Source organism: Cricetulus griseus, assembly GCF_003668045.3.
Source record: "Cricetulus griseus strain 17A/GY chromosome 1 unlocalized genomic scaffold, alternate assembly CriGri-PICRH-1.0 chr1_0, whole genome shotgun sequence".
In the NCBI taxonomy this organism is placed as follows: domain Eukaryota; kingdom Metazoa; phylum Chordata; class Mammalia; order Rodentia; family Cricetidae; genus Cricetulus; species Cricetulus griseus.
This window is the reverse complement of record NW_023276806.1, coordinates 17,702,269-17,714,504: the sequence shown is the minus strand read 5'-3', so window position 1 is coordinate 17,714,504 and position 12,236 is coordinate 17,702,269. Positions and strand designations below refer to the sequence as shown.

General features: G+C 38.1%; 1 protein-coding gene across 15 annotated transcripts in view; it reads right to left on the bottom strand.

Moving 5' to 3' along the window:
* Positions 1-12,236, bottom strand: part of LOC100774629 (bone morphogenetic protein receptor type-1B) — a 308,818-nt gene that overhangs the window by 212,869 nt on the left and 83,713 nt on the right. For 13 of the 15 annotated variants that reach the window (XM_027395836.2, XM_027395835.2, XM_027395834.2 and 10 more), the window contains exon 2: positions 5,438-5,504. The gene's annotated coding sequence lies outside the window, so the exon portion shown is untranslated. Of the gene's footprint in view, positions 1-5,437; positions 5,505-5,612; positions 5,655-12,236 lie in introns of those variants that run through there. The other 2 variants (XM_027395841.2, XM_027395842.2) reach the window with 2 other exon arrangements.

Genomic DNA, 12,236 nt, shown 5'->3' with positions numbered 1-12,236 from the left:
ACAGTAAATACCAAAAACATAAATCTGCAATCAATTAAACTTAGTTTATGAGGTCTAAATAATCCTTGTGCTAGCTAGTTTTATGTTAACTTGACACGGGCTAAAGTCATTTGGGAAGAGGGAACCTTAGCTGAGAAAATGGCCCCATCAGATGGGTCTGTGGGCAAGCCTGTGGTGCATATTCTTAATCAGTGATCAATGGAAGAGAGCCCAACCTACGGTGGGTGGTGCGACACCTGGCTGGTGGTCCTGGGAGTGATAAGAAGGCTGGACACAACATGAGAAGAAGCCAGTTCAGGGGCATTGGTTCCTCCCTTCTTGAGTTTCTACCCTGACTTCCCTGAGTGATGGACTACAAGCAGCAAGGTGAAATGAGCCCTTTTCTTCCCCCACAAGCTGATTTTGGTTATAGTGTTTAATCACAACAGTAAAAACCCTAACCAAGACAATCCTGACAACAAGAATAACTACAACACTATCAAACTTGATATTAAAATTAACTTTTCACTATTTAACGTAGCTTTTCCCATATGTACAGGCTTTAAAATAGACATTTAGCTAAGGTTATGCAAGAATGCTTTCCCAAAATGTTGGCCTAAGCCAAAGGAATACTTTGACTACAGTTCTTATGGCCAATAATGAGATAAATATAATCACTGAGTAACAAAGTGAAGAATCAATGTTATGTATTAAACTAAATTTAAAAAAATAAAAAAACCACTGAATGCCTCAGATGCTTGTCACAATGCTTTCATTTGTGTTTAAAGCATCTTTTAAATTGTATACTCTGAGGAAGTATGAGGCAATGTTGAGTAGAAAGAAGTGGTTCATTTGGTTCAAATGCCAGCTCTTACTTTTTACCTTAGATAAGCCTCCTAACTTCTCTGTGTCATGGTATCCTCATCTGCAAACCAAGCTAGGAGTAGCAACCACTCTCTAGAGTGTTAGAAATAGTGAATGACATGATAGATACAGAAACAAATTACATGCATCTATTTTAAACAATTACCATCAAGATTGTAACCAGCATTTTTAAAAACCAGAACAAATTACAGGTAAACTTTGAAGAGATCTGAAGATATAATGTGGAGGTTCTGTGCTTTAATAAAGTCATTAGAACAGAATCAACAAGGCAGTATTAAAATATTCAACTGACAGTCAAAGTGTTGGTAGTTTTAGTTCCATAAGGACTTCATGCAAACTGGTAACACACTAACCTGTAACAGATAAACTGAGGTACGCATGGTGAGAAACTAACAAAACAACAAAAAGCCAGTTAAATGAAATTGGAACCCATTTTCTGAGTATCTAGGCTCTGCCATTAAACACAGTGGACCAGAGCAAAGAGGGATGGAGCAGCCAGTCCTAGGTGTCACATGATCAAGCCCAACTAAAGAGAGAGAGAGAGAGAGAGAGAGAGAGAGAGAGAGAGAGAGAGAGACTAGTTTTTCAGAACCAAATAGGAAATTAAAGCAAAAAGAGACAGAGCCCATGTACCTTCACCTCTAGCCACATCCCACGTCTGGCAAAAGGCTCTTTCCTGTGGGCATGAACTAGGATCACATCAATAGCTGTGCTTCAGCCACAATTCTCCAGAAGAGCAGAAACAGAATGCACAAACAATTCCAAAAGGAGAGTTGTTGGGTCTGATCACATGATCACAGGCTGGATGGTCCACAATGAGCATGTATACATCCAAAAGGCTGAGAACTCGAAAGCTTCTGGTCCCATGATACCAAATAAGTATAAATTGAAAGCCCTAGAAGCACCATCCAATGTCCACTGAAAGCCCTATTGAACTGCTGAAGAAGGTAGAGTCTGGTAGGCAGTAGAAGCCTCCAATAGGAAATCCTGGCCTTGTCTTTTTCTGCTTTTCTTCCATCCAGGCTCCCAGCATATTGGATGACACCTGCCACATTCAAGGAAGATCTGACCCTTGTTACTCTTTCACGTATCAATCCTCCCTGTGAATGTCCTCATAGGCACAGCCAGGGGAATACTTTACTAATCCTCTAGGCAGCAATCAATCCAGTCAAGTTGATCATCAAGATCAACCATCAAGTATTGGAAGAATGACCCCAAAATGGACAAAAGCTTTTCCATACACTTCACCCTGGTCCTCAGAAGGTTAGCGATGCTCTGCCCCACACCCAAAGTGCTAATGTTTGGAACGAGAGAGCAACTGGATCACAAGCTACTGATTTCTATTATCTCCCCAGCCATTTCCCCACATAAAGAAATCCCATGTTTCTCATAAGCAAGTATGGAAGTCAACTGTTTGTACAACAATAATAACATCCATGCCATTATTATTTTATAAAAGGGGAGGTTGACTTCAGTACTGAGGTTCCAGTGCAAAGCTGCGTGGCAAGATGAACTCTGAGGCTCTGCTGAGAGCAGCAAGCGCATGTGGAGGAAGTCACCTGAATTGTGAGCCAGGATGCAAGAAGAGACAACTGCTTAGATCCCACAATCCCTTTCAAGGACCTGGACAAGATCCACAGGCTGTATGACTGTATGATTCCCACCTTACACACAGGTCCACATCCCTTTCAACAGGACAATGATAGATACCAAACTTTTACCTCAGAGATGTTTGTAATGCAACCACACAAACACAGCACAAGAGGTATATAATATAGTCTCCCAAATAAAATTCTCCATACTGAAAACTTCAGTTTTGAAACAATGATTGAGATGATGGGTATGTTAATTTACCATGAACTAAGCATTAAATATTGCATATGTAAATTATTTTACCTCGATTAATTATTTTAAAATATTTTTAAAAGCCAAAGGTAAATTTAACTGCAAAATACTTAACCCAGGTAATTAAACTGGATCCCATTTATAGCCCCAAAGGTAATAGTAAGACCTATAAACTTAATTATTTCTATATTCTTACTTAAAATTATGTACCCAGGAGCTGCAAAGATGAATCAGTTGTTAGGACCACTTGCTGATCTTGGAGAGGAGCTGGGTTCAGTTCCTAGCACCCACCCACATGGAGAATCGCAACCATGTGTTAACTCCAGAATGCAATGTCCTCTTTTGGGCTTCACAGGCACCAGGTATGCATATGAACCTCTGGTGAGGGCAGCACACCACAGGTATGTAGGTGGTACACATGCACACATCAGAATAACACTCATACAAATAAAATACAATTCAATCATTTTATTTAAAAAAGCATATAACCAGGGGGCTGTAAAATGGCTTCCCAATTAAGAGCACTGGTTGTTCTTCCAGTAGGTCCAAGTTTGATTCCTAGCACCCATATAGCAGCCAAGAACTGTCTAACTCCAGGTCTAGAGGCCCACGACCCTCTTCTAGACTTCATGGGCACACATGGTATACAAACAAGGACCACCACATCTATACATAAAGAAATAGATATTTTTAAAATGTATGTTACCAACATTTCTTACAGTCATTTGAAAAAAATAAAAGCTTTCATAAATATGTACAAGTATCACTCAAAAACTTTACTAAGTATATTTATATGATTTAAGGGCTTTAAAAATCAATTCAATAAGAAAAGGCACATTAAAATGTATAGATTTGCCAGGGATGGTGGCTTATGCCTTTAATCCCAGCACTTGGGAAAAAAGATAGGCGAGGCCAGACTGATCTAGAGTGAGTTCCAGTACAGCCAGGAAACCTACATAGAGAAACCCTGTCAGATGTGTAGGGGAAGCTGTAGCCACGCCTACTTAGGGGTTGGCTACAGGTGTGCCTGACCACACCCACCTAAGTAGGCATAACACAGATGGATGGATGGATGGATGGATGGATAGATAGATAGATAGATAGATAATAAAATTAAAAATGCATAGTTTTAATTCTTATTCTTCCTCATTTCTTATTGGAACAGATATTTTAAAGTACATTTTGATGTCTTTATTCTGAGCCAGTTCACCGGTACTGCAGCATTCACACAAAAGAGACATCACTTAAGTCACATGGCATGCTGCTATCTCTTCTCCTTACTTACATTCCTCTTAATGAAATATAAACTGGTTTAATCTCACTGAAGCATCCAGTATTTTTTCCTATTAATTTTTGTTTATGTTTAGATTTCATGTATTCCCTAATCCTCTGTCCCTGAAAACAAGAACAAAAACAAACAACAACAACAAAAAAAAACAAGCACCCCCTATAAGTTGACTCATAAAAATCTGACATCCAATTCTCAAACATTTTGAGTTTACATGAAGTGTTCTTCTACCATATTGCATTGTACACACTTGTTCACCTGTGGTACAGTTGCTTGGAAACTGTGAGATTTATGTCTGAAGCCTTCTAGAGACTCTTATTTCCTGTCTCTACTAGGGCTATGACTTAGGCAGGTGCCCCCTAGGTCTACCTTCGTTACAAAAAAAAAAGAAAAAGAAAAAAAATGCAAGGGACAATATTTACTATAGTCAACTCTATTTAATTTTATTTATTTTATTCTATCTTATTGTAAATGTATGAATATTTTACGTGCATGTGTACCTGGTACCCAGAAAAGGGAGTTAGTTCCCCTGGAACTGGAGTCAGACATTCATGAGGTATCATGTGGGCGCTGGCAGTTGAACCCAAGTCCTCACATGGAGCAGCAAGTGAGCAGCAAGTGCGCTTAATCACCAAGCCTTCTCTTCAGCCCCTTTGAAATGTGTAGGCCAAGCTGGCCTCAAATTCATGTTCCTCCTGCCTCCACCTCTTCAGCATATTCAACTAGTGACAAAGCCAGCATGAAGTATATAGTGGCATCCTGTTCAGCCAATAGATTTGAGATATAGGCCTTAGGGTGTGACTTCAGAGTTAGGACATTATCCCTTATAAGGAAGAGGCAGGGCCTCACTCTCTCCAAAGGCAGAAGAACACAGCAGCTATTTACATTCATTATATGAGCATTCCCCAAATAAATGTCTGTTATTCTTTATTCGGGCGATAGTGGATTTCCTTAGCCTATATCACTAGTATGTACCACCCATCTCACATTTCCTTCTAAAAATCAGTGAAGCCATTGGAACTATTAGCCCTAAAAGAGCGGTGGGATAAGTTTGCTTGAAAGCAGAATAACCTTGTAATCTAGTTTGTACTAGCTTGAAAAATGCTATCATAATGAAGTCATCAATATTGGAGAAAAGGTTATCCCTGAGTGTGTAAATGTTTGAGGAACAGACTAAGCATGTAAGCCAACATCACAAATGGAAGAAATGAGCTTCTTGCTCCTTCCAGAACAAACCCACATCCACACTGTCATGGTGATTTACACCAGTTTCCCTTATCTTGTATACTTTTGGTGATAATTACAGGAACAATCACACATTCCATTCATTGTATAAACTATATCTTTCTATTGATTTCAGCAGACCATAAAGTCAATATCAAAAAGCAATAATGTCACCTATCAGCATCCCAAACCCTTTAATAATTACCATGACTTTACCTGTATCAACAAGGCATCGAATGGTCTTCACTTCCCTTCACATCTGATGAGTACCTTGAACTCCAGCCTGTCAACAAAGGATTAAAAAAAGTGAGTTTCTATTTGCTTTACTCTGTTGACTTGCAGAGAGTCATGTACCAACACCTCTGCAGAAGAAACAGAGAGAGACACACACCGTGCACCATGAAGTTCTTCCCTACTCCTTTTGTGAAGGAGGGCATACTTTATCAGCACAATACAGCAGACACAGCAGCTAGTCTTTCTGAAAAACAACATGGAATCTAAGAGGACTTGCAATTTCTGGATGCTTTAAGCTTAGACAGATAGATAGATAGAAAGATAGATAGATAGATAGATAGGTATGTATATAAAATTTGCTTAAGCTTAAATATATATACTTGTTTAACTACAAATATTAAATTATATATAAATACATATATTGAATATATTAAACAAATATATATGGGCATGTATGGGTATCTGTATTTATGTATAGATGTACTTTTTATGTATAATATTTTCATAGCCTTTGAGTATTCGTCAAATTAATACCTTTTCTAATAAACTATATAAACCACAATTAGATATTAATTGGATAAGAACTAAGATTTTCTATATGTTTTCTATATTTTTAAAACTTAAGAGAGTAAAGTGAATAATAAATATAATAAATTGAGCAATAAAAATAAATAATAGAAAAATAAAATAAACACTGAATAGAGAAAACTGAATGCAATACAACTATGTCTCAAAGTAAGGTGAGACAACAAAAACAAAAACATAACACTTTTCACTCTATTGTTTACAAATCAAGTTGTTAAGGGATTATCTGGATTAAACTTCCAAAGGACATGACACCCACATTATTAAAATAAAACTCGCATAAATCCAAAAGAAACTAGTATCTACATCATACTTCAAAATTGACCCTACAATTTTGTCAGATACAAATGTCTTTAACCAAAATCAGGGAAGAACTTTGATTTACCACATAAAGTATTTCAATAGCGATCGGAGTTTGAACCCTGGATCCCACATGATAAAAGAGGAGAACTGCTTCCCTCAAGCTCTACCTGACTGCCACATGCACATAAACACACATGAATGATGGGAGATGCCCTTCTGTGTATATATTTCTCTTATTGGTTGATGAATAAAACACTGATTGGCCAGGCAGGAAGTATAGGCAGGGCTAGGACATGAGGAGAATTCTGGCAAATGTAGGAAGCCAGAGTCGTCATGTTGAGCCCAGGAAGAGAGGTTGTACAAGGCGTTCTCTGGTAAGATAAGACAATTTGGAAATACATAGGTTAATAGAAATGGGTTAATAATTAAGACCACCTAGAAAGATTTTCAAACAAATTTTTCAAAAATATATCCACCAAAATGGGGAGGGGGTGATGTTTAAAACAAGTGGTTATGGAGTCTAAACATATAAGCTATCAGAAGAATATTTTCTATATTCTTACTTCAGGAAACTTATTTATATCCACACAAAAATGTACAACAATTCTATTTTTCATCTTTTAAAATATGTATCATGGTACTTGCTTATCTTTTAGTAAATGCTCATTCTCACTACAAGGTTATATTCTGTCACATGAAAGACTTTGTATAATTTAATTTTCCTTCATACTCCTATCAATCTTTATCCAGAAAGGAAACTCAGTACAAAGGTAGGTTAGAATGTTAATTCATCTGTTACTTTTGAAGTAATGATTATGAGATAGACACCACAATAACTTCAGGAAAGACAAACATAAATAAGCTATACACAATATCTACTTTAGAGACAATGTTCCAGTGAAAATAATTCCGGAAGAACAATAAAGCTGGACAAATTATATCATTGTATTTCAAAAGATATGGTAAAGATATAATAATCAAAACAGTGTCTTGGTGTCTTGAAGACAGGCATACACGTAACTGAGGCCAAATAGACTGTAGAAAGAAATGTCTTAATATGTGGTCAAAGGTAGTCTGACAAGGGCAACAAGAGCATTCAAAGCAGAAAGAGAAGATATTTCAACAATGCATTCTGGGGGAAGCAGACATTCACATGTCAGAGAAGGTTAGACTCTCACATACCACCATCTGCAAAAAACAGCACTGGACAGAAGATCTAACTCTTAAACTTAAGGCTCCAAGAAGCCTAGGAAAGAAGAGTTATGATACTAGATCTGGCAGTGGCTTAAAAACAGAAAAGCAAAAACAGGGAAATGAGACTGTTAAAGACAATAAAACACTTGATTTCAAAAATGGGTAGAGAACGCCAATATCTATTGCTGCAAAGATGAAGTAAAAAATGGCCAGCAGTATTGTTAATCCATGCTCCACGTCTCTAAGTGGTGAAAGCTGAATCACAAATATTCCCCAAATGCAAATAGGTTGAGATTTGATTTTATGGTGGTAGGTACTTTGCTCAGTATTGGAATCCTAAATGGTAGTGGGAGACCCCAGTCCTCTCTTCTCCCCCAGTTCATGATACTTGTGGTTTGCTTCCACCATGTACTCCACCAAGATAAGCTGCATTGCCAAAAACCAAAGTAATGGAGCCAATTGATCATGGGCACAAATGTGCAAGACTGTGAGACCAACATTTTCTCTTTATAAGCTAATTAGTAAGGACATTTTGTCATAATGATGGAAAATGCTAATATAAGAGTAACACAAAGCTATGAGATATCACACCTCACATCTAGTTATAATGTCCACTATCAAATTCTGGGATAGTGAGGTATAGTTCAGGGAAAGATTGTGCATTTAGCATTGCAAGTCTCTTAGTTTGATTGCTGGGAGGAGATGGGGAATATGGAAAAATTAAAATTGGGAGAAACGTACAATGATACAGACAGTAAAGAAAAGAAGATTGGCTCCTCAAGAAGTCAATAATAGAATGACCAGGGTGTCTAGAAATCTTACTTTTGAATATTTATCCCAGACATAAAAAAAAACAATATCCAAGAATTTAAAGAAGGATCACAAAAAGTAGTTTATACAATCCTGATCATAGCAATAGCATCCAAAATAGTCAAGATGTGGAAGCAACCCAAACATCCACTGAAGTATGCACAAATAAACAAATTGTGGTATATACACAGAATGAAATACTATTCAGCCTATTTCATGGTACCATGTGTGACCTTGAGAACATGATGCTGGTGAAATAAGCCAACTCCCAGAAGATAAATAGTGGGTATCTAAAGTCATCAAATGTATAAGAACAGAAAGCTGCAAAGTAATTGCCAGAATGGTGGGGCAAGGATTGGGAGCAACAGTATGATGGATACAGTTTCAAGTGTGCAAGATGAGAAGCTCTGCAGAACCATTGCTCAGCAGTGTGAATACTGCTGATACTTTGAGGTGCATTCATAGAAGTGGTTATGATGGGTAACTTTCAGTCGATGGTTCTTTCCATATTTTTGTGGTCAACCAGGCAAAAGTAATGAACTGTCTACAGGCAGCTACAACACAAGCACACACAACTTTGGCATGTGGATGATATTTAGACAAAGGGTGGAGAATCTAAGTAGAAAATTCAACACAAAAGTCAACTGTGGGAGCAGAAAGGTTGAGTAAAGGATATGTGATAGGTAGGGTTTTAGTTGGGGGGGTGGTAGGGGAGGAAGGGAGGGAGAAGGGAACTGGGATTGTCCTGTAATTCAATCTTGTGTCTAATTCAAATAAAAAAAATGTCAACTGCATACAAGAACAAACCTGCAGCTGTCAGAGAACTGAAGGACCCATGTGGAACCAGTGTGTGGAGCTTCATGGCATGTGGTGGTGGTCAGTCAGTCCTCACAGGAGAGTCCCCAAATGGCCTAACACACAAAGCTCTGACAACACAGTGAGGGGTGCAGAAAGAGATTGTGTTATCTGCTACCAGACCCTAGAAATCAGAACCAGTGGGAAAAGAATTCAGGTGGAGAGTTTCTCAATGCCCCAGGTAGAGACGATGTGGTCTGCAGAACCATACAGACAACTCCATGATCTGGATCCTTAAATGGAGACCTCAGTATCTTTCCAAACCCCATCTGAACCTGTGCTACGTGTGAACTACACCCAAGTGCATTCTCCTGTTTTGACATCCTAGGTTCACGTTAAGACTTTCAGGCTGCACTGGACACATTTCCATTTTTTATATGGCTGATGGTTAACTTTCATTGATCCATGTTTTCTTAAATATCCCCAAAATAGATTGAATTTATATATGCCACCTATGAAAGATGAAGGAAATATTCAAATTTCTCATCTACAAAAGTTAAGAAATTCACACAATTTTAAAAAGAAGACAGAATTTGAAATCTCATATTTCAAACAAATACCAGCAACTAACTCTCGATTATACTGATACGAAAATTTCAACTATTGTTCCTAAGTTTAAACTATTGTTTATATTTCAGAGCGATGTCTACAAAGGTCCACACTCTCTTTTATACTTAAATTAGCACTTCTGAAACCCCAAGCCATATTGTAGGCCTTCACCGACAACACTATGAAAGCTGAAATATTAAAAAAATGCCCTGTGAGGTCACAGAGGCTGCCATCAGCCAGTAAAAGAAAACAGACCTCACTGCCAGGATGTCAATTACCCAGCCCTGGGCACTGGCTCACAGAAAGCCACAGCTTAAAATCATTATAAAGATAGCATTAAGACAATTAAACAAATTACTTGGGATCATGAGTCCTTAAAATCTCTTCCTAACTCAAAAAAAAAAAAAAGTACCAGAGGACCACCTCTGAAATTGAGATAAATTACAGAAAAGTGTTACAACATGAGTAAGTGCTCATTTATTTTCCTCTTGCAATTTAAAAATTTCCCAAGCATTTTTATATCAGGCTTTGGGGTATTTCAGCAATGCATACAAACTAAGCAAGCTGTTTAAGTATTTCAGAAATATGCTAACTTCCAAATAACCATCACACATCAGAGGTTAACTAAGCTTATGATTTTTTTAACCATTCTGAATGTCTTCACTCTGGGGCAGGTCCTTACCTTGCCTAGGCTACTCTAGAACTTCCTCTATAGCCACAAACAACCTCACATCCCCACCTTCCTGCCTGTCTCCAAATGCTGGAATTAGAGGCATCCATCACCATTCCCAGCTCTAATCAACAGCCTCATTGAAGCAATCAATCCTCTTCCATGTGAGCCAACGTTCTAGTTCTATTAACCCTTTAAAGTAACGGTATCTCAAAGACCCTACTCTCTTCTACAATTACTAAACTCTAGAGTCCAGAAAACCTACAACGAGATCCTGGTCAAGTTACTAAGTTCTTTTTTATTTTCAAAACAAAAATTCACGACATACAGAGGAGGGCAGAATGTAGATTTCCTTCCCTTGGGGTAAAGATTTAAAAAATTAAAATAACACCAGAATTTTGTAAATCAAGAAACGTGACTTTGTTGAAATACTAACAGTCCTGAATGTATCAAAATATTTATATAAAAATTATGAAGTAAATGTCAATCCTAACATAGCATAAGGGATTAATAACAGTTCCAAGCTCCAGAATATGTCTTTACCATAAGAAGAGTAATAATAGTCCACTATACAAAGGATGTACACATTAGTTTCTTCAATCTTGTCATTAACATACCACTTAACATTTAGTAAAAGCCTAGAACAATGAAGAGCCAAATCTTTGAGCTTGGAGATCCCTGGGTACAATTGTTGTGACGACTACTGTTTGGGAGATCTTAAGCAAGATATTGAACTGATCTCAGCCTTGGGTTCATCTTGTATAAATAGGATGATGCCTAATGCACATTTACTATAAGGATTACATGAGGCAATGTGCATGGAGCATGTGATAGAATTCCTCTCACGAAAAAGAAAAGGGAAGTGTCTGAAGCCCACACTTACAGACAGCGCTGGAGAGCCCAGGTGGTCCAGCTTCTCATCCTGGGTTGCCTCAAACACCAGAGCTCCAGACTGGCTCTCAAGAGTTTACCACACACCTCTTGGAGTTATTGGAAATCCCAAACATCACCTGGTATTCCCTTTCTTCGTATAATTTTAGCATCTAAATCAAGGCCAGAAGCCATAGTGACTTTCAACAGCGCTGGGGCAACCGGTACTTGGTGTTGCTAATGGAAGCCACTGTGCTGAGCATCTACCGCCTGAGGAAAACTGGAAAAGCCTCATGGTGACCAAGCTTTTCTGACTCCACTAGACTCAAGAAAAGTCAAACGATAGGATGGACTACTACCCCATATCCATTACTCCTAATCCTCAGTTCCCGAAGGTATCATGAAAGGAGCTAGAAGGACTCAGAAAATAAATAGTACTCTGATAGGGAAGCACCGATCTGAAACTTTAATGGGGAGCTCAAAGCTGACAGTGTCTACGTTGGCAACAATCCCCTCACAAGCACAAGAGAGCACAGCCAATAAGGTGTACTCTCCCTAAGCACTAAACATAAATTAAATTAAATCCTTTTAATTAAAGTGTTGCAAGAGCTCTTGACCTCAAATAGAGAGAAAGGGAGAATAAGGAGTAATCCTTCAGCAAGACACCCCACAGACACAGATGTGAAGTCCTACTGTGTAGCTGGAATGGCCTGAGAGAGCACCAAAAGTGGCTTATTGAGACCACATTGCAAGTTGAGTGCAGGAAAAACATCAGAAAACTAACCAAATAAAACACTAAGCTCTCATTGCTACAGCCCCCATGATGTGAACTGTCACCCAAATTAGTTTGAAAGCAAAGTTTGGTTCAGACTGATCATAGTTTAAAAAAACAGAATTTCAAAGGCATTTTAAGAAAGCAAGATAAATTCATTTTCCTTTAAGCCT